The sequence below is a fragment of the Tamandua tetradactyla genome, chromosome 11, assembly GCF_023851605.1.
Source record: "Tamandua tetradactyla isolate mTamTet1 chromosome 11, mTamTet1.pri, whole genome shotgun sequence".
Taxonomy (NCBI): Eukaryota; Metazoa; Chordata; class Mammalia; order Pilosa; family Myrmecophagidae; genus Tamandua; species Tamandua tetradactyla.
The window spans coordinates 42,579,265-42,606,126 of record NC_135337.1 but is presented as its reverse complement, the minus strand read 5'-3'; the positions used below and the strand labels follow the sequence as shown (position 1 = coordinate 42,606,126).

Genomic DNA, 26,862 nt, shown 5'->3' with positions numbered 1-26,862 from the left:
CAGCTAGATACTTATTTTGTTATTTCTACAAATTAAAGACTCTCATGCTGTTGTTAACAGGTTTATTAGAAGGATTATTTCCTTTTCTAAATCATCCACTGTGCTTTTACTTTTCATTAGCTTGGATAACGAAACATTGCCTGTATGCCCTTTCAGTACACATGAATTTGAAAAAAGAAGAAATCAAAACTTTCAGGTATACCCAAGAATATTTACACTGGAAACTTGAAAGAATTTTTATGCCCTAGCATGAAAATTTCGAGGAGCTATTCCTAACACCAGGAAGCCGATTTCAGCACTGAAACAGCCAGTGACAATAGGAGAAAGACTTCAACATGAATCCAACTGGTGATTACTACTGACACTTAATTCCATGACATATTTGCTATTCAAGTGTGACTTTTTAATGCCGGAACTTAGGAAACATAGGACGTTGTAGTAGGAAGGTCATCTTATGGGGCAGAAATTAAATATGCCTTCTAACCCTTTTAATTTTTCTGAAAACTCCACCTATATTGAAAACAGATATCTGTCAGGAATCTACAAAAGTTTTAGTTAAAAGAAATGTGAGATGCAAAAGATTCCCCTGTATTAACTTTATAAGGCACTGCTTCAGATTCCTCTCATCATGGAGACATCACTTTGCTTTCATACACCCATACAGTATACACACACACACGCATTTCTTATTTCTCCTTCCTTTTTCTCTCTAAACTTTAGAAATGATTGGCTCTATTCCTCCAAAGTACACAATGAAGAGACACTCACAAATTATCAACATCTGGAGCGAATTTTCTCTTGGCTATGTTCAATAGGCATCTTTACTCTGAATGAGGAAATAGATCAGACCTCTGCCTTGCTCGACTTCAACATTTACTTGGAAGAATCTACTTTCTTTTAATTTCAGTATCTAAGGATTATATACTTGGAGGATCATATTGGTTTTTTTCCCCTTTAAAGGGGAAAAATGAGCTTCTGCAATCTTAAACTTTAATAACGTGTGTACTGGTTAAGTTCCTATGTCAACTTGGCCAAGTTTCGGCATCTAATTATTTGGTCGAGCAAGCACTGGCCTGGTTGTTTCTGTGAGAACATTCTGTGGGCTTAGATCATGAGTGAATTCATTGCATCCATGACTGAGGACATCTACAATCATCTGAGGAGCTTGCCTTCAACAATGAGAGGAGTCTCATCCAATCAGTTGAAGACTTTAAAAGGAGAAGTGATGATTTCTATAGTCATAAGAGAGAATTTCCATCTCTACTTCAGCCAGACAGCTTCTCCTGTGGAATTCATTGAAAACCTTCATTGGAGTTCCTAGCTTGTGGCCTGCCTTACAGAATTTTGACCTGCCCAACCCCATAGTCGCATGAGAAAATCCTTATAAAAATCTCATAGCATTTACAGATATCTCCCATCAGTTCTCTTTCCCTCAAGAACTTTGACTAATACATAAGTGCTTATTTAATATTAATCATTTATCAGTGTGCACATCAGTCACTAATTACTTGCACAGTGTTGTGTTACCATCACCAACATCCATTACCCAATCTTTCTCATTACCCTAAACAGAAACTCTTTATCTGGTGAATAATTCCCCATTCTCCCTTCCCCAACCTCTGATAATCTCTAATCTACCTTCTGTCTCTATGAATTTACAAATTTGACATATTTCATAGAAGTGGAATAATATTTCACAATTCCTTGTGTGTCTGGAGTATTTCATTTAGCATAATATTTTCAAGATTCATATATGTTGTAGCATGTATCAGAAATTCATCCCTTTTTACACTGAATAATAATCCATTTGTACGTAGATGCCACATTTTATTGGTCCATTCATCTGTTGATGGACACTTGGGTTGTTACCATCTTTTAGCTATTTTGAATAATGCTGTGAACGCTGGTGTACAAGGGTCTGTCTGAGGCCTATAACCATACAAAAAAATGTTTCACCACACTTGTATCAACACTTGAAATGATTTTTCATACTTGCAATTTTACACATAGAAGAAGTATTGCCTTGTGTTATTTTGCTTATGAGATCAGATAATATTTAATGCATTCATTAGCCATTCACATTTCTTTTGTAAATTTCTAATTATTGGCCTTTGGCCCATTTTGATTTCTAAGAATTTTCATTTTTTATTGATATGTAGAGCTTTTATTTTATTTTATTTATTTTTTTAAATATGAAACACTTCACAAATTTGCATGTCATCCTTGAGCAGGGGCCATGCTAATCTTCTCTGTGTCATTCCAATTTCAGTATATGTACTGCCAAAGCAAGCACGCTATGTAGAACTTTTAATATATATGGTTATTTTATATATAACTTTGTTACATAAGTTACATATGTATTTTTTTCTCCAGGCTGTATTTCTGTATTTTAACTGTATGGTTTTGTTTTCTCTGGTGAATGTCTTTGTTTTCCCTACTTTTGATATTCAAATCTAATACTAATTTTCTTTGATGAGGTTGCAGCCTCAGCTAACTCCTGGATCTATGTGGGCATCATAAATATGTAGATCAAGTCAGGTATAATACATGTAAGACTGGAAAAACGTTTAAATCCAGTGTTTGCCTCAACATTTTTATTGTAAAAAAAGTCAACGTTGTAAGAATAGCACAATACATATCCATATAACAATACATAAATTCATCAATTGCTAGCATTTTGTTACATTTGCTCTATCTATATCCAACTATCTATCTATTCACCTATGCAAATGTGATGACTTCTCTTCCCTACAGCTAACTCCAGTAAATGAAGACATTTGCCAAAATAATTACATAACATTATCACTCCCCAAAATGTTACATGTGATACAATAATATTATCTATTATAAACCCCACTTCCAGGACCAAAATCTGTTTTCATTTCCCAAGCTGCTTAAAGCAGATGCTATGAAATTCGTTGGCTTAAACAATGGAAATTTGTTAGCTTACAGTTTGAGGCCAAGAAAATGTCCATATTAAGACAACATCAAGGAGAAGCTTTCTTCCAGGAGACTGGCTGACTGCAATCCTTGCCTCTCCTGCCACATGGCAAAGCACAGGGAAGCATTGCTGGTCTCTGCCTTCTCATCCAGGCTTCACTGCCTTCAGCTTCTTGCTTCCTTGGCTTTCTTTCCCTTTGTCTAAATTTCACTCCTCTTATAAAGGACTCCATTAGTAGGATTACTTCCTATCCTGAATGAGATGGGTCATACCTTAACTAAAGTAGCCTCATCTAAAGGGCCTACTTACAATGGGTTTCTACCCATGGGAAAGGCTGAGATTTAAGAACATGTTTTGCTGGGAGTACATACAGCTTCAAACCACTGCAACTTCTAAGGTGCATGTGATAGAAGCAAAAGTAAATGGTTTAAGAAAGCATAAAAGTAATATTCCCATATCCCAGGCTTCAATATGGTTGATATTTGTTCTGATCTATGTTTCAACTTAATTTCCCAAGTTGTTAAATCATACTTAATTGCCAACAAATGAGTCCAACCACCTTACTTTTGATTCTGGTGCCAAGTTCACCCTAAGAATGTGTTTTTTGATGAGTCAAAACTTCAGTACCACTGAAGTTATCAAAATGTAAAGTTGGTTGAGAACTTAATAAACATCCTGGATATCTCAGGGTAACATACTTAAGCTATTTTTAGAGGGAAAAAAAAAAAAAAAACTTGTCCTAACTGAAGAAATGGAAAATTAGTCCGAGAAGTGTTAGGAATGGAAAAGGACATATTAAACATAATTTCTTCTTCTGATATTTATGAGATCAACAGAAGTGATGGTTACAGTACTTATGGATGTAAATGGTAATGCTGTCATGAAGTAATTATTAATCACTTAGGTGCAAGTTCGTCTTTGATCTCTAACTTTGCCGCAAATTTTTCATAATGCTTCATACTCTTCTGCACACCCAAAATGAGAATTGTTTACATTCCAGAGTAGCCCTGTCAATATTCTCTGGTAAAGTTTGAGAACTTAGTGCTGCTAATTCAACACATTTCAAGATATTGCACAGTCCTGTGACTGAACTGCTCTCTCATCTTATGAACTAGCTGAATGTTCTCCCAAATTGACCAAACTTCTAGGATAGGATTTAAACTTAACATTATCCATAACAATATTTGCCTTAGTTTCCTAAGGCTGATGTAACCAAGTACTACAAACCAGGTGGCTTAAAACAACAGAAATTTGTTGTTTTACATTGCTGGAGGCTAGGACTCCGAAATCAAGGTGTGAGGAGGGCCACACTTCTGCGAAGCCCATGGAGAAAGATCTACTCCATGCCTCTCTCCTGGCTTCTGTGCTTCCGTCACCATGTGAACTCATGTCTCACTGTCCAATTCTCTGTCTGCCTGTGTCCAATGCTCTCTTTTTCCAAGGGAACCAGTTTGACCTCATCTTAACTAATAACATTTTTAAAGATCCTATTTCCAAAGGTCACATTTGTAGGACCAGGAGATAAGAGTTTTGTGTGGGTGAAGGGTAACAGGAGCACAATTCAACCTATAGCACCGTTGTTTCTATTTGGAACCAAAAGTTAGTCTACTTCTATCTCTGTCATCTGTTGACAATTCTTCACACTCTTCTACTCCTTCTTCATGTTAAAATGTTAGTTCTGTGCATGTCTGAATCCACTCCAATAGATTGTAAGCTCCTTTGGATGTTATTGATCTTTATATCCTCCTCTGTAATCAGTGGAGTATTTTTAGTTGAAAATATGATAAAGCCCCAAACATGAGAACAGATGCAATCTGCTTTTAACTGTAAAGCAGAAGTTACAATCCTATTTTTTTTTTTTTTACATGGGCAGGCACCAGGAACTGAACCCGGGTCCTTGGGCATGGCAGGCAAGCACTCTTACCTGCTGAGCTACCATGGCCCTGCAATCCTATTTGTACTGCAATGCAGTAGTACCACATGCTTCCCACCAAAAGAGAAACAAAAATAAAAAATCAAGAACTAGAGAGCTGTCTTAGAGGTCAAATATTTTGTGTCCCTAAACTCTGCAGTCATGTTAAACATATTATTTGAAGAAAAAAAAAAAAGATGACAATGATTATGGTGTAAAAAGCACTTAAATAAGGCTTTCCATGTGCTAGGAACCATTATTCAGTGATTTCAAATATTAGTTTTCTTGATACACCTAGCAGATCGATACCATGATGATGTCCATTTAACAAAGGAGGACATTGAGGGACAAAGCAGTTGAATAACTTGCCAAGGTCACATAGGTAGTAAAATACAAGACTCTGCCTTTGGACACAGAAACTCTGCCTCCAGAGTCCAAGAATTTACTCACTGTGTTATACAGTCTGAAAATAAAAAATAAAAATAAAATTAAAAAAAACATGGAATATTGGTTCTCCTGCTCATTAGCTTCACAATTGTTAAGTGGCAGACTATAATTCTCTTGGGCATTTAAAAAGCTCATACGGCATACTAGGGGCCAAACAAGAGATTACTCACCAGTGATTTTTTTCTTCTACATAAATATAAAGGTAAATATCCTGAATTTCCTGTATTCTATGATGTCACAGGGAGAAATTCTTGAGTAAGGGGAGAAGAATCTCTGAGATCAGAGGATTGGCTGAAAGTCTTTGCAGCTCTGTGCAAATGTCTTTTTATCTGTAATTATTTCCTAACACTTTAAAATATACCTCTATCTATCCATTTAGCATCATAGAATATGGTGTTTGGAACACAAAGACTGGGTCCGTAGCAGCCATTTACAAAATAAAGATTAAGCAGAGTGAATGCCCATTTGAATGGGTCAATTCTTTTTTAGGTTTCTGCAACTATTTCTGTGAAATAAAGAGAGAATATTAATAAACGAAAAATAAACAAACCTTCAAGTATTTAGCTAGGTCTAGTCAAGGCTAACCCTTGTAAAGCATAGAGAAGTTGGCTTTAGATTCAGGCTAAACAGATTCAATCGATTATACTTCTGATGTCCCTATCCTTTGGAAGGTGAGCAAAAGTTAATTAAAGCATTTAGACCTATTTGCTTGGCTATAGGTGTGTTTATTATACTCCAGCTGGAGAACACACGCTAAGTGAGTACTTTCTTCGCATCCCTAAATCAATGTGTCTGTTAGACAAAAACCTGATGATTTACCTGCTGTCACTGCACTGAGAGGTCACATAAGCGTTGTGTGAAGTATGCTCCCAGAGAAAACTGATCCTTTCTGCAGGAAGTCACATTAGGAGAAACACTTGTAAGAGCATACCTCCATTTCATACAGCATCTGGCATTCACCCCAAGTGGCCACAGGATGCCATTCTTACGGGAATGATGATGCTATATTAGCAAGTGATTTATGAACTCCATCTAGGATTTCGGCAGGAAATGCCATCTAATGCAGGAAAAACAAAGGCAGATTTTTAAAGTTGACAGTCATAAGCAGATCAAAATCTACTATGTAGACCTACGGCTTTAAAAAATGTAATTAATGACCTTTTATTCATCAGTCAACACGGATTTTAGGTGCTTGGAATAAGAGCAGTGAACTATGGTCAATTAAACATAAATTCTGACCTCAAAAAGTTTTACAACAAAACTAGAACTCTGTAAGAGCATCTGATTTCATATTCTATTTTTCTAAATAGGTGAAATGTATTTTAGGAGAGGAAATATTTTATAGGCATTGTGTTGGGTATGCTTGCACATTATTTTAACTTTTTCATATAATAACCATTTGTTATGGGTGTTATTATCCTCATTTTATAGATAAAAGAACCAGAGTGCAGTAAGGCTAAAGGACCTTTCCATAAAATTTCTGGGAGTGGGATCATGACCTTGAATACCACGTTTATTTCCATTGTTGCAATTATATTTCTACCTAAATCCTCCTTTGTATCAAAGCCAATGTAAAATTCCTGTACTTTTAATGTAACTTTTCAGAAGTGTTGTTTGAAATAAGCTTCCTCCTTGACAATGCCAATCACAGCTATTCCTCAAAAATTCTTGGTAGAAATTCTTGACCTTCTTTAGCATCAAAGATTTGACTATTACATTTCATTCTGGGAGGGAGATTTCCATTCTTATTCAGAACCCCCAAAGCACCAGAGAATAGATTTTTGGTTATAGTGAATAGGAATTTTGTTCCTCATTATGTTGGTATTTAGAAGTCAGGGCTTGCATCTTTTTTTTAATACTGGAAATTTAAATTGCACCATTTCCTGCCATGAGGAAAAGAAAACTGAATTGAGTCTCTTGAATTTACTCCATCCTTTTAAATTTTCCAGTTCCAAAGCCTAGCCTAATAAGGCAATAATTAACTTCTAGATCAATCTCTTTTTAAGATCAAAAAGTTAGTTGTCACATTGCACTGTTTCTTCCCCCCGTGTTATATTTCCAGGGCTTTAGTTTCAGTAAAACTTCTGTGAATTCACAAGGGTGCCAAAGTTTGCTCTCCTTTCTATTAGACCTTATTTTTCCCTAAATGATGTTCAGGAGAATGATGATAATAACTGGCCTCAGTTTCTGAGGACTTGCCAACATTTTTTAAGAAGGAATGTGATAGTCTTGGCCTACGATCATTTCCACATGTCCGAGCTCTGAAACTGAGGGGAATAAGTGCCAAGTCCACTTGCCTTATCTCAATATTTAGTGAGCCTGGAGGTTGCACACAAATTTGCTTTAGATGCAGGCACTATTATACACATCAGGGCAATTTCTTAGCCCCTTCATCACATTTGTTCAGAGGTACAGAACTGAGAGGGCCAGCACAGCTCTTTTATGCTATGTACTGACTTAACTCAAAAAAAAAAATCAGTCTTTGACTTTAGGACAAATCAAAGCCTAATTTAAAGATTCTTAGCCTTTCAGTTTGGGGTAGGTAGCATTTTATCTGCTATGACCCTATCATTAATTCTTACAAAGCTTAATTTGCATGATTGTGATCTAATCTGTAGGGAAATGTAATGAATAAAGATATCCATTAGTTTGATCTGTAGCTGCACCTCCATACATCTCCCTAGTGCCAAAGCGTCTATAATGACAATATAACTTGTTTACTTTGCATGCCCCAACAGCACAGAATATAACCATCATTCAATTTTGTCTTTTGAGGATGCACAGAAGAAAGAGCAAACAATAAAATGACATACTTTACAAGGCAAATTATGTATAGTGCATAACAAATTTTGTTGAGGTCAAATTTTGCACTTCTATTAATAATGATAATGTTTGTGATTCTAAGTGAGCACTCATAAACTTAAAATCTTTCATCTCAGCCTTTTAAAAAATCTGAGTATTCCGAAGTTGGTAAACTCTAGCTTTACCAAAATGTACCATCTTCTATTCTTTCACATGAGGATGTTCACATGCACTCCAGAGCTTACTGCATGGCAAAACGTTCATCTTTCTATGCATGCAGTTATACATAGAAAGGATTTTATATTTACGGTGTATTCCACAAACATTTGATTTTTATATCTGACTTGAATTAGTACCTGCACATAATTATCAGAACATAGAATGCACCTTCCCTACTTCACCGTATGGAGCAAATACATGTCTTTACTATTATAGACTTGATCAAGGTAATGTTGCTTGAAATAAATGCTAAAATAAATGCTCTTGAAAGTTGTTCTTAGGAAAGCAAAAAAGATCATACTTTACGAGCTTAATTCTCAACCTGAGATGCATGTTTTTGTGCCTCGAAGGAGAAAAGAAACTCATTTTGTCCTAAATTGGAATTATACCTGAAGCATGGTCAGCCTTCTTGGGGAAGAGAGGAAACTGCTGGGTACCGAGTATGGTTTGGGCCCTTCTTAGAGGAGATTGTTGCTTTCTTTAATTATGGGTCGCCACCTACTCTTCTTTCTAGTGCTCTGGGTCAAGAGCACTAGAAATTTCTTGACCTAGAAAGATACAGTGATGATATTTTCTGTGTTTGAAAGTTCAGTGTAGCAGCATGGGATGAATTAAAAGATAGTGAGAGGGAGAAAGGCCAGTTAGGCTATTTGCAATAAATTAGGGCAGAAATTATCATAGCTGAAAGTTTGACAGGGGCAGCAAGAGTGGAAAAGTATGTAAAGATATGAAGAGATAGGTTGAATCTGTAGAAAATGGTAAAGCAAAAATGCTTAAAAATCTTCACAAATCAAAGGAATGTGTGTTTGTGAATTCTGAAGGACGTTTCATAAAGTACCATTTATTTTTTGGTATTAACTCAAGTTTGGCTTTATGACTTGAAGCTTTAGGAACCTTATATTACCAGGTTCACGAGACCACTTTATTAAAAGAGGGGACAGATTTGTTAATTTTCCTTGAGAATTCTCTAGCAGAATTCTCCAACAGAGAATTCTCTAACAGAAGGCAGATTACTCAATTGTCATGATCTACTCATTCTCTCCAAGGGGAATTCTCTGGCAAAATACAAAGACAAATGTATTGAGAATGGCAGTTTCATCCTTCCCTTCTTTCTTTCTTTTTCTTTCCTTTCTCTCTTTCTTGTTTGTTCTCTTGATAAGAAATAATTGTTATGGGATAGGGCTAGAAATCTGTCCTCAACATAAAATTCTCCCAGTAAACAAACCTGTAGTGAAAACCAAATAGTAGTCAGAAGATTAACTCACAAATGTGGATTCAGAATAAAGAGAATTATGTCAATTAAATATTTAATGGAATAAGCCATGAAATAGACTAATATATGGATCTCACATTAAGAGAACATTGCCGAAGAAACCAGATTGCTAAATACGTGGGGAGCAATCTTGGGTGGATATTGCCAATACTTGCCTTGGCGATTCACCTTTTTTAGGCTTCACTGGATATCTTTTAAACGGCACAAAGATGCTAGCAATTTACTAAGAATCTTCCATAGCTGATTGTCATTCTGTTTCTTTAGAACTAGAATGTGTCCATTTCAGATTTTATCTACCACGTACCTCAGAAGTCAATCTTATTTACCCGTTCTAAGTTCTCGAGGAAGATCTCTCTGAGACAGTAGTAGACTTGGATCAGAGGGCAATTATCAAATGGTAAATAAGGGAGTAGCAGAAGTTGTTGCTCCTTTATTCTTGAAGTTGAATCGTGTTTTCTACTCTGGACAATTATCTACTAATTAAGATAGGAGATATTAGTGGAGAAACTATTTTTCTAAAAAAAGATAATGTGCTCAAAATTGTAATGTGTTGAGTTTGAGGTGCTTATAAGATATCAAGGGTACAGAATTACAGCAGAAAGTTGGAAATAACTCTGAAAGTACTGCATCTTTAGGGTGAAATAGAATGTTATTTATTTTTTTCTCCAGGTTTGTAGTCCATCGGTTTTCACATAATGTGAGAAAGATCAGGGCTAGTGATATTTATTTTCAAAATAACTGCATGAAGGTGATTGTTTAATTCAGGTTAAGAGAGAGATTTTTATGGAGAATGTTGATTCAGTGATCTCATGCCCTGGTGATCCACTGATAAATTTTTATTCATTTGCATGGAGTTTAAAATTTGGCATTTGAATTTCTTTAGAAAAGTCATGTCCTTGCAGGTTGTCACAGTTCCTTCTACTTATGTTTTCTTTTGTTTGTTTTGTTGTTGTTGCTTTATGAGAAGCTTATTTCACCGTTTTATTTTCTGCCTTGCTCTTGATGACATTAAAGACTGTGACCACAGCAACAAGAAGTCAAGGAAAACGCAATTCCTTGAACAATACTTAACATTTCAGCAGAAAAACAGGAGCGGAAGAAAGTGGTTATGAATCATAAGAGGAAATCCAGATGGGTATTTTCTATCAGAACCAAGGGAATAGAGAAAGATGATGAAAAGCATATAATTCAGCAGAAAAGTTGAATAAAATACAGACTAAATGCAAAACATTGAGCAACTTGTTAGGAGATTACTGCTGAAACTTGAACAAGATGTTGAGGAAAGGAGACAAATTATGGAGGGATAAAGAGTGAATAAAAAATGGGTAAATACAAAGAGTGAATATAAATAGCCAACTTCAAGAATATTCCAGGATACATTCATGAAGCCTTCACTCACATTAACATTTACATCAATATACATAACAGTGTACGCAGCTTAGATGTTTAATTAACAATGCAAAGGAAATACATCTTAAACTATACTCTTGATTTTTTCCAAGCAAAATATTCTGCTCAAAATATTTCCCATCTCAGTTCATGGAAACCCCATCTTTCCAATTACACAGGTTAGAATCATTGGATTCAGGCTTGGTTCCTCTCTTTCTTAATACTATATATCAGGAAATCCTGTGAGCTATTCCTGCATAATATTTTCAGAATCTGACCACTTTTTTAGCACATGTGCTACTACTATCATGGTTTTAGCCATCATTAGCTCATGCTCAGGGTACTACAAAATCTTCTTAAATAGAATCTCCACTTCCTTCCTTTCCTCTGTACACTTTCTTTACAATAAAACAGCCAGAGATAGCTTTTAAAAAGGAAAGTTAGATCAGATGACCTCTCTATTCAAAATTTTCCAATAGCTCAGATTTCTCTCTAAGGAAAAGCCAAAGTGTTTACAATGGGCTACAAAACCATGATATAACCCTTTATCCCCTGTCCACATCTCCCACTACTCTCTGAGGGTCCAGATTTCTTTTATCTTATTTCTTTGCCATGTCCCAGGATTTGTGTAGTTGAAACTGACTCACCAGTGCCACATATGTGATCCAATCTACAAAATGCAGGAATGAGAAAATAAAAATTGACCAACTAATTTTTTTTTAAGTCCATGACCAAAAATTTGCACATAACTGTTTTCACTCTGTTTCATTACCCAGTACTTAGTAATATGGCTACATTAGCTACAGGAGAGGCTGAGAAATATATTATTATATATTATTAATAAATATCTTATTATCTATGTGCCCAATTGTAACTCAAGATACTTTTTAACAAATAATGGGTGGCTTTTGGGGAGTAATATTAGAGTGAATTACTGAGGTGTGATAGAGAAAAACTTGTTTAGAAGGGAGGATGTAAATGGCTGGAGAGGACAGAGTGTTGGAGGAATCCAATGCACAGATGTAGAAGTCATCAAAATGATAAAAGAAGTAATGGTGGAAAACAAGGTGCTGATCCAAACTCTAAAGTTTTCAGAGAATAAAGGTAGTGAACAGGATATTGCTGGACAACATCACAACATGAAGTGGTCAAGTTTGATGGCTTGTGTCCTAGGATGAGTTCCTGAAAAGAAACTTTGGATCAGATATTTCTGTGCAGGAAGTTTGCAGATGTGTACATGCAAGATAAGCATCTGTGACAAAGAAAAGGAAATAGGATTGGGCAGAAGGAGGAATGGAATGTCAGTGTACATGAAGTCACATCAAAGGTGTCCACTGAACCCAATTCATCAGGCAACCCTGATGCTGGGGTTGTCTCAGAGTTGTCTCACCAACAAGGAAGGAGCAGCAGGGACTGGTTCTTTATACCACCTCATTGACCAGTTGATATGGGGAAGGAAGGGCATGGTTCTGGGCCAGGTTTGGGGCCATTTTCTTTAGCTAGGGGAAGTTTGCAGAGAGTAATTCAGCTGAGTCATGGCCTACCTTCCAGTCTTAGCAGCTGGGAAATTATCCCTCTCTAGAATGTAGGTGGTGCATCCAATATGCATTACAATTTGCTTCAAAAAAGCTATTTTTTTGAAAAAGACAGACAAGCCAAAATAATTGTAAGAAGATGTAGGGGAAATGAGGATACTTATCTCATTTGCAAGCCTAAATGAAGAAGATATTGTAATGAAGTCCAATTTAGGCATGGCATGACATCTTCCATTATCTACCAAACTACCATATCTACTATATCCATATGATTTTTCCATGATAGAAGAATAGTTTTCAATTGAGATGTATCTTTTGAAGAAAGCTGATCAATTTCAAGAGAATTATTCAATGTTGGTCTCAGTAATAGTTTCCTCTTTACCTGTCCCATGTCATGACATCCATGACAGGTTGCTTTAATCCACAAGCATCCTATCTTTTCTTTTGAACCAAGGGTAAAAAGAGCAACTCTGTTCCTTTGGTAGAAGGAGGTGAACATTGCCTGCTGATGAGATGGTTTAGCAGCCCTAGTGCCCTAAAGCAATGAAATGTCTCTCCAGACAGCAGCTAAGGCAAACTAAAGATGAATTGTCTCATTCCTTCTTCAAGGTTTCGGAAAATGTGGAAATTTAGAACATTTTTGATGAGGAGATTTTCAAACATCAGATCTTCTTCAAGATCTAGAAAGTATATTTTCTCCTCCTGCCCTCCCCCTCAGGTATGATTCAATGTAGATAACTGTGAATTCCACAAGATTCATGTTAATTCTGTTTTCATAACAATATACTTGAAAATGATCATATACTCTAAGAAACAGATGTGCCAATAAACATATATTTATACTCCCAATCACAAATTTATCATGTCTATCACTGAATTTCTTTTGCTGAGTCTAAAGACATTTAGGAAAATTGTAGCAGGGCTGTAATTTTGTTCTATCTACCTCCTTTTCTATGCTTGTCACCTATTGGCTGGTGACTGTGGCTGTTCTCAATCAAGGTTCTTCTCTGAGAAGAAATATTTCCCTCCTTGCCAGTTTATAGTCATTGTACAAAGTGTTTGCTTCTAGATGAAGAATTAAACAGCCTCTGCTGTTGATTTCCATAGATGAATAGCTGAAATTTCTGGAAATTCTCTCTATTCATATATGCAAAACCCTGGATACTTATTCAGTTTAGATTTCACAGTTCATTGGAAAGATGGCTGGACTGGAGCTGTCTCCATTTGGTTCACATCCAAGGTAAGTCACATACACTCTCTGAGCCTTCAGAGTTTCATCAAAAAAAAATAAAGAAACTGTTTTAGATAACTTCTATTGTCCATTCCAACTCTAAAATTCTATGCTAGACACACACACAAGTATACACACTCACCTTTGCTACCAAACAGTAGCTTCTTCAGAATTTGGTATGAAATTTCTCGGTACATTGACAATGATCAATAAATATTTGTTGAATAATTTAAAGGAAACTGCACATGTGTATTTTGCTAAATAGCAGATCTTACTGAGATACCATAGAGAGCTATTTTTTAAAAAAATCTTATTTATAGGCTTCGATGCTGTGTGCATACTTTCAGATCTACCACAAGGTGGAATGTTAATATATTAAACCCTGAAAATAGCTTTCTAATGGAAAAACCAATTGACCATTTAGTAAAGTAGTATTAGCAATAACTCCTTTAATGGCACATTTATAACAAATAGCTGATTATCACCATGCTGTGATTAAAGAGAGGTGACTAACCTTTCATTTTATGCCCTTCTGAGGACTTATGCTATATTGCTTTAGAGCCTAGATTTGTATTACTCCTGATTTTACTGAATAACTAGAAACCTGAAATTATGTGGCTTTCTTAGGAATATCCTCTGCTCATCTTTCATATATAACAATGTCAAGACACAATATTTTACTGTGGTGATACCAAATGTAAATATAGAATAAGATCAAATTTTAAAAATGAAATGACATAAACTTGAGGTCAAAATGAAAGGTTCTCATAGCTAATTAAGATTAAGGAAGGCAAATAGTATCACCTACCTGCAGGGGACAGTTGAAAATTGGCACATTGTAAATGAAAACCATGACCACACTGTAGAAGTACAGGGGAGAAAATACTGACATAATAGTTTGGCAAAGAATATGTGGGGAGTGGTGTGACAGTGACTCAGTAGGTAGAATTCTCACCTGCCATGCCAGAAACCCAGGTTAGATTCCCCATTTGCATGGGTGCTTGCCCATGCAAAAAACAATATGTGGGAATTTTCAGAAAGGGGACATATCTTTGCTGCTGGGGAAGCTAAAATTAATTGGGCCAAGGATTCTGAGTGTACAAGTTCTTTTTACAAGTCTCAAAAGGAGAAAAATGAGGGAGAAAAAGGGTTATCTCAAATGTATGGGCAAGCTTCCTTCATTTATGCTTGTGAATTCCAGCATAAATCAAAAAGCCAATAGAAACTGATTGAAGTGGAACTAAAGCCAGATGGTGACACTGAGGAGGGAAGGGTCCTCAGCTGGCACTCACTACTACCCAACCATGCTATGATGACAATGCAGGGAGTTGTTGGAAAGAGAAATACTGTTTTTCTCCCTGTCAGATGCAATTTCAATCATGGCTGACTTAAGGCATATTACAGTTTAGTAGAATTTCCAATGTGTTATTTATATGGATTTGTAAACTGCATCCATTTCCTTATAATACACAAAGGCATGCATTAAAATTTCACTAAGCTTGTCTTTTATATGAGATAATACATATTATAACTGATATTTACACTCATCATTTTCTTTAATCACCAGAGAAAGAACAATGGCTGAGGATTGCCTTTAATCTACCAGATATTATACCAGATACAAATGCACAATCTTCTGAATCATTTGATCAGTTTTCAAAACAAAGAATACAAACATGAGTTATTATCTGTCACAATAGCTTTAAGTGATCAAGCCCTTGCAATCGATCAAAATGTAGCCATTAAGCAAAATTATAATAAAGGAGAATATATGATAAAAGGATTCCTGTATATCCTGAATATTCCACAGCCATAATAGGATTTCCCTAAGGGTAAGGGAGTGCATTTCATGATGTCCCCTGGGCTCTCTAATATTAGATATCTATATTCCTGGGGCTAGAAATTAGAACTGAAACCAGTAGAATTGTTAAAGCTTCTGTGCAGCAATTTATAAGCAACACAGATGTGAAATCTATTGATGCATTTATCTTCTAAGTGCCCCAAGTATGTGGTCCTTAATCAGTGATAGTTTATTTATGCAAAACACACATACACACACATACACAGAGAGAGAGAGAGAGAGAGAGAGAGAGAGAGAGAGAGAGGTACAGAGCTAAGACAGTGTCAAAGTTCAAAAGTGTGCACTTTTTCCCACTTAAATGTTTGACCCTTGTATGATTATTGTAAAATATGTGTCCACTGAGGAAATAATAGTATGAACACAGCAATATTCCCATGACTAGTAATCCAGGTATTTGAAAGCACAATACAAAATTGAGCATTTTATGGGTTCTTCTTGATTATAAGGAACAAAGGCCAAGGGCTTAATCTCCCTCTAACAAATTGCAAGGAAACCTAAAGAGATGTCACAGTGTCAAGAATCAGTCGCACTACCAGGTCTCACAGGAAGTCAGTCAGATTTCATGGAGACTGGAATATATTTCTGATACTAGAGCAAAGAAACTACAGAGGACTCAGTGAAGTTACCTTACTGGTAACCCCTCTGACACTCTTTTTTTCTATATTTGTTCCATTATGTTGTTCCAGAATACTCTTCTCTAATCCTGTATACAACTGGACTCTTGCTATCCAATCATCCACTCCCCAAGTATTTATTGAGCAACCATTCCTATTTTAGATATTGGGAATTCATTAAAGCAAGACACACACAATCCCTCCCTTATGAAGCTCAAAGTCTTCTGGGGAAGCTAAGTGTAAATACAGTTCCAAAATTAAGGCAGTGCTATGAAAAAGAAGTTTAGGCTGCTATGAAAATAATTAATAAGTGCTTTTTACATTGTGTTTCTAATTACTTATGCTTCCTATTGTCTCCAGATTCCTTCTTTTCTCTTAGTGGATCTTACTTTAGATTCTACCTATTAGATTGGTTGATTAATTTAGCACTACCAATTTAGGTAATCTGCTTTGAGAAGAGCACATATTGTCAGGATGTCTCAAAAGCAACTGAAAGCCTGAAAGAAGGCTGACTCTTAAAAAATTGCTCATTCATTTGTTTTCTGAGTGAAAGGCACAGATAGTAAAAGGATGAGGACCAATTCATAAGGACCTGTTTGTGAGGGCTATAGGTATAGCAGCGATTTTGAATCTTCCATCTGAAACAGACAGCTACCTTGAGTGACCTATCCAATATTGGAATACAATCATCTCATTTGTGTAACAGTTGCCTACTTTCAACAAATTCCCTGACAGTATAATCAGGGTCCATTCACATGCATAATTTGAACAGAGAAGATATAATATTAAGAATTATTAAATTGGTAGGAGACTAAAAAGAGAAAAGAAACCTAAAGAACACATGTGTCACAGATTTAGGGAGCCCCACTACCTCTAGAGCTGAGGGAGAGAACACAAAGGCAAAAACAAACTTGGAAGTGGTATCCTCCCACATCCCAGCAGAAAATCAGACTTTTTTGGAGAGATACTGCTGAGGGCCCCTGGATGATAAAGTTCCCTGAGATGTTGCAGGTCATCACCCTGGAATGCCTGCAGAACTCACTGGAAATCTACCTAATGGGATAGATTGTTGAGAAACTTCTTACTGTGATGTGAGGAAACTAACTGGAAAACTGCCTGTTGTGCTGGTGGGACTCACTGGGAAGCTGCTACTAGGATGATGGTGACACCTTTTGGTTTGTCTTTCTAGCACACCTTACTATGGCAAAGCAGAGACATTGACAGAGTCCAGCTCCAGCATCACAAGTATGGAAGAAAGGGTAAATTTGGAGTTGTGAGACAATATATTGATAACTGGCGTACACCTAAATTTAGAGTTGAAGTTCTAGTTTTCCTTGTTACGATAATTTTCAGTTATCTTGATGACTAAGATTTGGTGATCCTTTGATTAAACCAATCTTATTTTATTTATACTTACTTCCAGAAAAATGGTTTATTCTCATATTATTGATTCAATGTGTAATGTCTGGATAGACCTGTATGTGACAATACATAATGATGGATTCAACTATTTTCTAATATTATGCATGCTCACATAATGACTTATTAGATTTATACATCTTCAGAAAGGTTCAATAGCTCAGTTTAATTCAGAAGTTATTCACTACCTACTCTGTATAAATCACTATAAAGATGCAAAGATTTAAAGATGACCCTGTTTTCTGATTGTGTAGATGAAACAAATTCATACAAAAATAACTTCAACGCAACAAAAATTTATTGTGTCCAGTCATTTGGTAAGTTTTTTTTTTGGGGGGGGGTGTCTACCATGTAACCATGTAACTTTTTATAGGTATAAAATACAAACCATGTAACTTTTTATAGTTACAAAATACTAAGGCATTAGGAACCGTGTAACTTCTTATAGTTACAAAATACAAAAGCATTAGGTAGTTCCTCTGAAAGTCTCAAATATTCTTTGTAAAAAACTGGGATTTCAATTGTTATTTGACATGGGATTATTCTTTAGTAGCTGAATTTGGGGAATAGTAGATAAGCAGATAAAATACAGAGAACAGCTTGAGCAAAGAATTGGAGGAAATTGTAAAAATTGTCCCGTTTGCTGTACTCAAATCAGTCAGGCTTCAGTATCTTTTCCTAAATAGATACTTGTCCTTTCTCCCCCAGTTTGGCTCTTCCTACATTGTAGAGTTAGATTAATCTTTGTACAACACATTTTGATTGCATCATTACTGTTCAGTATTTTCAAGTCCCCAAATACTGAATTAAGTATAAATGCCTTAATTTTGCAATGAAATATCCCATGACTCTTCAGTGCTTAGCCCAACTGACTTTACCTTAAGTACCTTTGTTCATATGCATTCCTTTCCCTGGAATCACTGCTCAACTCTATCAAAGAAATCCTTGCCATCTTTCCAAGCCATTTTAAAAGTTAACTTTTCCATGAAGTCAATCTTTATCTTCCAAATGGTTGAAGATTTTCTTTTTGAACGCTTGTGTGATTGGAGGTAGAAAATGGGTTAATAGGACCAATGAAGGGGCCTGACTTGTTTATACATCTCAAAGAGAGCAATGAAAGATATGAAAAAGCTATAGGCCTACAGAATCTAAGAAGGCTGGTATCAAAGTATCAATAACTAGAAGGGATCAAATGCTATGTTTGAAGAACATCATTACCTATTCAGGAGGAAAATAGGTCCCAAACTCTCAAATATGGCAGTAGAGAAATACATACGAGATCTTCTGCTTAATCATAGAAATAGTTACAAAATACAAAAGCATTGAATTCCAGTCTTTTTCTAAGGCTTATTCTAGAAGGGAATGGACATTGCCTTCATGTCAATTTCAAAGGCCAGGGACATGCCCCCAAATCTTGTAGAATCCTTTAAAAAACTTGAGAAGATGAAACGAAAGCCAGAAGCAGATTTATTATCAGTCTAGACTTATCTCATTATTTATATCTCTTCATTCTTCCAGGGCTTCAATGAATAGCAAATTTGCAGTTGGCATCTATGCTTGCACTTATGGTGCTATAAATCAAGCCCCAAATATCCCACATTTTAGTTTTAATGATCAAATGTAGGCAGTCCTGGGTCTTTAAGAAGGCTGTTTTTATTATCCAAGTGATAAGCTTATTATGGAAACTGAAATGCAAGTTAAATTCCAGAAAGGTGTGCAAGCAGGATTGGACAAGAGGAATAAAATGGTACAGAAGACCACAATCCCATTCTAATTTCACTATTTATTCCTCAGAGTCGCCTGTCTGTCTTGGCACACTATTGAAATGGAGTGTCTAAGGAAGCTAGATTCCTTGTGCCAGAAACCACTCATTTTGAAATAAAGACTGCTGTGGCACAGCAGAATTATATGGCTATATGGTCTCCGATGACTTGTTGTGGATGAGGCATACTATATACCTCTCACTTTCCTTTCTTTCTAGAGAGTTGGGCTTATTGAAGTATAACTGATTTTTCTTTATAATATGTCAAACTGGCATTTTATTGATGTAGGTAGTGGTGTAATACCATAATACTTTTGATGTGATTTTATACTATAGTGGGATTTGGTGGGAGAGTTGCTAGCTTAAGAGTTCTTTTTATTTTTTCCTGTTTTAATGTACAACAATATAGATTCATTTCCTTTGGTGCTTAATAGAACAACATATTTAGGTCACCAGTGAAATAACCTTTTTGAACTTTTTTGCTGATTAGTCTCTGTACCTTTTAAACTTGATTTGAAGAAACCTTAGCCAGTCATTTAAAGCAAAATATAACAATCCCCCAAATCACAAGCAAAGGAAAAGATAGCATTTTTATTTTGGGCTTGGGGGATAATCATTCTCACTCTTAGTTTTACTTATTAGGACTTCTTAAGGACTAGGAGCATTATAGTATGTAAATTAAACATAAATGTCAATTATAGTGAATTATCCTTTTCCTGATTATTGGAAATATCTATTTTACTCAGCCTTCAAGAATCTTTAACGTTTCCATGTTAAAAAGGAGTAATTATATTATTTAAGCTTACTGAAGAAACCTTTAGGTTTGCAGTTGCATGGAATGTTTCAACATTAACTCATCACTAACAAAGAGTGGAACATTCAAAGTATTAACAGTTAACTGCTTAACAATCAACTTAAAAGATCTGGCTTTAAAAGTACATGCACAGACATTTATTGTCTCCAAGACTGGCATCACACAAGTGAGTCTGGCTTTTTATTCTTTTGCTTTTCACTCAGGGCACCTTTGACTATGAAGAGCATTCATGCCGGTCACCATTGTCTGGCGCTTTAGAGATCTCACTACCAATGGAAGCAGCAGGAGACTCGGTTTAGAAGAAGAAACGGTTCCCAAATCATTTTTAAAGAATGTGAGCCATTTAAAATTCTTTGTATTTGGACTTGTTCTATATTAGTAACAATGTCAGTCACATTATTGTCAATGTGCTCTGAATACATACTTATTAAGGGGCAGCTAAGACATTAAAAGCTATAACTCTTAAGGTTGGCCTCCTTTTTATTCTTTGCCAAAGGGCTGTGACTGAAAGGCAGAGGGAAGGTTTTAGTTGTAAAGATCTCGGTAGCATCTAAAATCATGTGCTTGCTAAGTCCAGGAAGGAAACTGGGAAGAGGAACAGCCTGGAACTAGTAAGGATACCTGGTTTCTCCATATTCCCACAACTTTGTGTTGCAGCAGGAAATTTTAACAGTCTATGCCTTATGAAAGAGGCATTTCAAATTGCACGCTTTATTTCTAAAGTTTAGTCAGTGTAGTTGTAAAGTCAAAACTACTCTCAGGCCAGAATATCTGCAGATCTTTTGCATGATTTTTGGTAGCTGTTTTTCTGATATTCTTGATCCTTCCTATAGATTAGGCTAGGAATAAAGGATGAGGCTATTTTATGAAAATGCCTTGTTTTCTGACATCAAGGGAAGGATGGTTTTTCTTTTAAGTCAGGAAGCAGTGCAATGAAACATGATCCAAGTGTTTATTCAGAATGTGTCAGACCATTAAATTAATCCTGAAATGGTCTGTGGTCTAGGAGATACAAACTGAATTGGGAGCCAGAAGGCCTGTGTCCTATTCCTGCATTGTCTGACCCACTGCAAATGCAGTGAGTTTGGTTTCTTGGCCTGGAAGACCATAACTGGAAATTTTCGCATCTGTATCTGCTATTCTATTGCTCAACTCTTTCATTGCTTTCGTTCTGCATAGATCATACATACTTTGGGATAAATAAGATTGGCAATAGATTTCAACTTCCTTTTAGCAGACACACCATTGAGAAAAACCGCACATGGCTTATAACCCTTTGGAGGATGCTATTCATGGCAGCTGGGTCTCCCTATTATAGGATTTTGGTGGAACTTATGTTTCTTATTCAAAGAACTTCCCAAAACTATAATTTAAATAAAAAATTGTGCAATTATGCATTTAGTGCTTTTTTCCCTGCCCCCATCCCCAGAGTCTTCATTCTAAGTTGCCAGCTGTGCCTAGCCTAGTGCCTAACCTAATATGAGTACTTAATGAGTATTTCTTAAATGAAAATTTTATATATGATAAATTTAAATGGAAAATCCTCAAAATTCCAATGGTCCTAGTTTGGAAAACCTGAGAAAGGAAGAAAATATAAACAGGAAGGACAGGGGAATGTTGGCTAGTCTTTCTTTTGAGTTCACAAAGGAACAAAGTTACTACTAAAAGGCATTTTTTAAAACTTTCATATGTAGCCAACCAAGATACTCAGGTATTTTGGTAATGATACTAACTCATATTTCATACAGCCACTTGAACTCTTAAATTTATAGGTAAAATCTATTGCAGATTGGCCCTTTCACCATCAAGAAAGAGACACATGACTAGAGAATGCATGCTGTAATGACAATTGACCACAAAGCAATTTTTACAAACTAAGGCGCTTAAATCAGAGAGACATGGATTTAAATCCTGACTAAGTTATTTTAGGTAGGCTACTTAATTTTTATATCTATAAAATTTGAATCAAAAGGACTTTTGTAAGGATAACTTTAGATTTTATAGGCAAAGCACAGTGTCTAGTGTAAGTACTCAATACATGTCAGCGGCTTCTGTTATATTTAGTAATAGTAGTTACTATTATATATATATATTTGAAAAAATATTCCAAGTCTATAGGAGATGATTTCCCACTATGCCCTCTAGAGCTTGTTTGCTGTGAATAGCAAAGTCCAGATAGCCTCAATGGCCTCTTTGTATGTTCCTTTCATCTTCTAGTTGTAGCTGAAACTAGGTTATCTCTGAAGAATACAGCTTCCCCTGCTCTCAAGTTGAGGCACTTTTTGTTTCCAGACCCCAGGTCTCATGAAGCCTGGAGGTACACTGGTCCCCTCTTTGATTTTTGGTAGATTGCCTGGCTACCTGTCAATCTCAGGAGCTCTAAGGAAGTGCATGCCATCACCCTACACCATCCACTGTGCTTCCTTGTGTAGTCACATCCTTACTCCTCATGATTGCCTGCATTCACACAATGTTTTATAGCAAATGGCTCATTGTTTTCCTCTCTAGGTAATGCCTGTCATCGTTCTTGGCAACTTTACAAACCACAAAGATGATTCATCTAATGATGGCTTCCATTTTCTTCTGTTCCATTTCAGAAACCCAGTCCTGTGATCATGCCTTCAAATTTGCCATCACACATTACGACGCCACTTCCAAATGTCAAATTCAAGCATGCACCCTTCTCACTACCATGTTATTATATTTCCCCCTTAGTTTCTCTATGAAGCCCATGTAACAATTATTCAACCTCATAGGGCATCCAACTCATTGCCCCCTACCACTTTTTAACTCTCTATTATCTTTGCTCGCATCCTCACATCTGTTCTTTCTTATTAGCTTAGGTCCCTTAGCCCATCTTTAAATCATTAGAATGCCTCCCTTGCAGACTTTTCATGACTCTAAAACCCTTCTACACTCTACACTCTTATCTGATGATTCAAATAATCAAAATTTCTTATTTTAATGTGAGAATAGCAGTGAAAGAAAACGATCTCACCTCTCTACTAAGTGTTTCACAATCAATAACCTATTTCTTCACCATAGAGAGTTAACTCTTCAGCTTGAGCTCATCCCTTCACTCTTGCTCAAAGATTATGCTTCTTCAATTATTTCTTCTCTCCCTTTGTTATCTGTGTTAGAACATTTACAAAAGAAGAAAACCTGAAATATGCCCTATTATTAAAAATCCCTCCACTCTAGCTACTGACATTTCTTAGGAGATTTTTCCAACAGAACTCCCTGAATGATTGGTTTATGGTCACTGCCTACTTGTTCAAAAATATCTTCTATCACTTGTTAATGTACCATCAGACTTTTAACCCCATCCCCCTACTAAAGCTTCCCTTCATAAGATCATCAGAAAATCTAAATCGTACAAAATCCAATGATCAATTTATTTCCTCATCATTCTCAGACTCTCAACAGCTCTGAACACAAATGATCACTCCTCAGTTCATGATCATTTCTTGACTCTTAAGACACTAACTCCTTTTGTTTTCCTCCTACTCTAGTTTGTTAGCTACTGGAATGTGATATGCCAGAAATGGAACAGTTTTTTAAAAGGGGAGTTTATTAAGTTGCAAATTTACAGTTCTAAGCCTGTAAAAATGTCCAAATTAAAGCAAGGCTACAGAAATGTACAAATTAAGGCACCAACAAGAGGTTACCTTTACTCAAGAAAGGCCAATGAAGTTCAGGGTTTCTGTCTATTGGAAAGGCACATGGCAAACAAGATGATGTCCACTAGCTTTTTCTCTCCAGCCTTCTTATTTCATGGAGCTCCCCAGGGAGCATTTTTCTTCTTCATCTCCAAAGGTCTCTGGTTGTGTGGGCTTTCCTGGTTCTCGTAGCTCTGAAGCTTTTTCCAAAATATTTCCTCTTTTAAAGATTCCAGTAAGCCTAATCAAGACCCACCTGGAATGGATGGAGTCACACCTTCCTCTAATCAAAGGCTAATATCCACAATTGGGCATGTCACATCTCTGTAGAGATAATCTAATCAAGTTTCCAATATACAGTGCTGAATAGGGATTAAAAGAAAAGGTTGCTTCCACAAGATGCATCAGGATTAAAACATGGTTTTTCTAGGGTACATAATCCTTTCAAGCGGGCACACCTCCTGTTTCATTGATTATACCAAATTATTGTTTCTTACATATCTTCCTTTTTCTTACCCTAAATGTTGGTGCACACAAGACTCCCATCTCTTCTCTACTTACGAATGCATTTCAAGGCAATCTTATCCATCTCTATGACTTTAAATACAGTGTAATTCTATGCCAACTCTCAAACCTTCCTCATCACTCCTGAATAATACTTATGAGAAATCTTCCATGTAATAATATATACGAAAATAAGAAGTTCTTATTACTTCATGACATGTTCATGTCCAAATATGATCCTCCAAGCTCTTTCTTATCTCAGTAAATGGTGCATCCACATATTTATTTACTCAAGCCAATAACTTGTGTTTAATTTGATTTCTTGCTTTTTTCAGTACATCTTTATCAGTTAATCAGCAAGTTTTGTGGAATTTAACATCTAAATACACCACAATTAATTCATAAATCCCACAATATATTTTATATAAAGCAGTTAAATGCAATTTTTTTTTTAACATGGGCAGGCACCGGGAATCGAACCCGGGTCCTCTGGCATGGCAGACAAGCATTCTTCCCTTCTTAGCCACTGTGGCCCGCCCAGTTAAATGCATTTTTAAAAAGAAAATAAAGGAAAGAAAATCTGGTGATATTCTCCAAGACTCACCTCTGCTGCTTGCCAGCAAACAAAAACCCTCAAAAGGCTTCCCATCACATTGTGGGTAACAAAGTCTTCAGAGTTGGTTGTAAAAGTCCTACATTTAATGATCCCTATTACTTTTTCACTTTCCACTCACTCACACAGGATATAGTTGGTTTTCCTCAAATGGGCCAAGCACATTTCCACCTCATGATCTTTACAACTATTGTTCTGACACACGTGACATGATCGTCACATGGTTTTCTCCTTTCCATCATCTCAAATCACTGTTTAAATGTTATCTCCTTAGAGAGGAATTTCTTGCCAACTCTGTTTTAAATATTTTCTCCAACTCCAATTATTAACAATCCCTTCATTGCCAGCTTTATTATTTTATAGAACTCAACATCATCAGACTATACATACATACATATCACATATATATATTTTTACTCATCTCTTGCAATAGACTTTAGTATTCATGAAGGAGGAGATTAGTTCACCTGAATGAATACTTTTTAATACTTAACAAATTACTGTTGAATCAAATGATTGGATACTGTGAAAAAAATGAATTAAGCTGAAACGACTTTTGGGTTTGGCCCCCAAATAGTAGTTGACCAAAGCAAAAATTATGACACAGAGTTCAAAAAAGGATTAAATGACACTTATTGCCCAGAGAAAATATTTCTATTTTCATTTCTTTCTTTCTTTCTTTTTTTTTTTGTCTTTGAAAGGGAGGATAATGAACTTGGTTTCAGCCAATCAGAATTCTGTGCTGCCCTTGGAATAGCTGGTTAGAGATAATATTAAGGTTGCAAATTCACCAACTTTTTATATACCTAACAAAACTAAGAATATGTTGTATTCAGGAAGGCAATAATGAAAGAAGGATAATTGATTTCAGAAACTCCACTTTTATATTCAAGTCTGTTGCCATTGCATAGTTAACCCTGATTGGCACAAGCATATCTCTTGAAACCTGAGTCACTGCCTTAATTTCTCAAGTCACAGCTTTACCAGGAAGAAGTTTTTTGGTCAACAAATAAACCAATAAATAAAAAAACATCTATTTTATGCCCAATACTGCTCAAGGCATTAAAAAAAAAAATCAATGAACAAGATAAACTGTATTTCCAGCCTTCATCCTTTAACCTTTTTTGGGGAAAGACATTAATTTCCAAGAAATTGTGGGTGTGATGGGCCTTACAGAGGGGGAATATAGTGTGCTATGTTCAGATAATCCTTTCTGACTAAATATACTTCTTTCTCAATCCTTGAGCATCTAGGAGCATTTGGTTTTATTGTTGCTAGTATGATTTCTCAGACTCTCAGCAATTTTGGATTCTGTCCATTGTTCCAGTGTCTTAAGAGTTCAGGGTTCCTGTTCATGAGGAAGCTGTTTTCACCCTGAGCCAATTATAGTCCCAGAACCCCAACCATGTACCTGCCATTAAAAATATGAAAAGACAGACAAAATTTCTGTTACAATTACTGCATCCTGGAAACTTTTCCACCAACTCAACATCTAACTCCACCTAAGGAACCACAATTAATTACTTTTTGTTAAACATTTAATGCCTACCACCCAGTAGTGCCTACGAAACGTTATGGTCCTTCATTCTTTACTGGTCCTTGCTGATAAGATTCAGGAAGTAACAGCTTTCCTGAATCAATTCTTCCCAATTCCACTCACTCAACTGGGATGGATCACTATTGTTTTGTGTATGCAGCAATTTCATATTTCCCATAGATTATGAAATAGTGACTTCCTAATGAATTTTAAAAGGTTCCCCAAAATATGGAAAATAGAAAAAAATATGGATAATAGAAAACTACGTCTTTGATTACTTTAACTTTATTTAAGTAGGAAGAAAATACATTTATAGATAACATTAAAATG

At 35.9% G+C, this 26,862-nt stretch overlaps 1 non-coding gene across 1 annotated transcript; it reads right to left on the bottom strand.

The window, feature by feature from the left end:
* Window positions 1–2,186: 2,186 nt before the first annotated feature.
* On the bottom strand, window positions 2,187–2,293 carry LOC143651033 (U6 spliceosomal RNA). Its single transcript, XR_013159779.1, has one exon. It is a non-coding gene; the product is annotated as a U6 spliceosomal RNA (small nuclear RNA).
* Window positions 2,294–26,862: the final 24,569 nt, after the last annotated feature.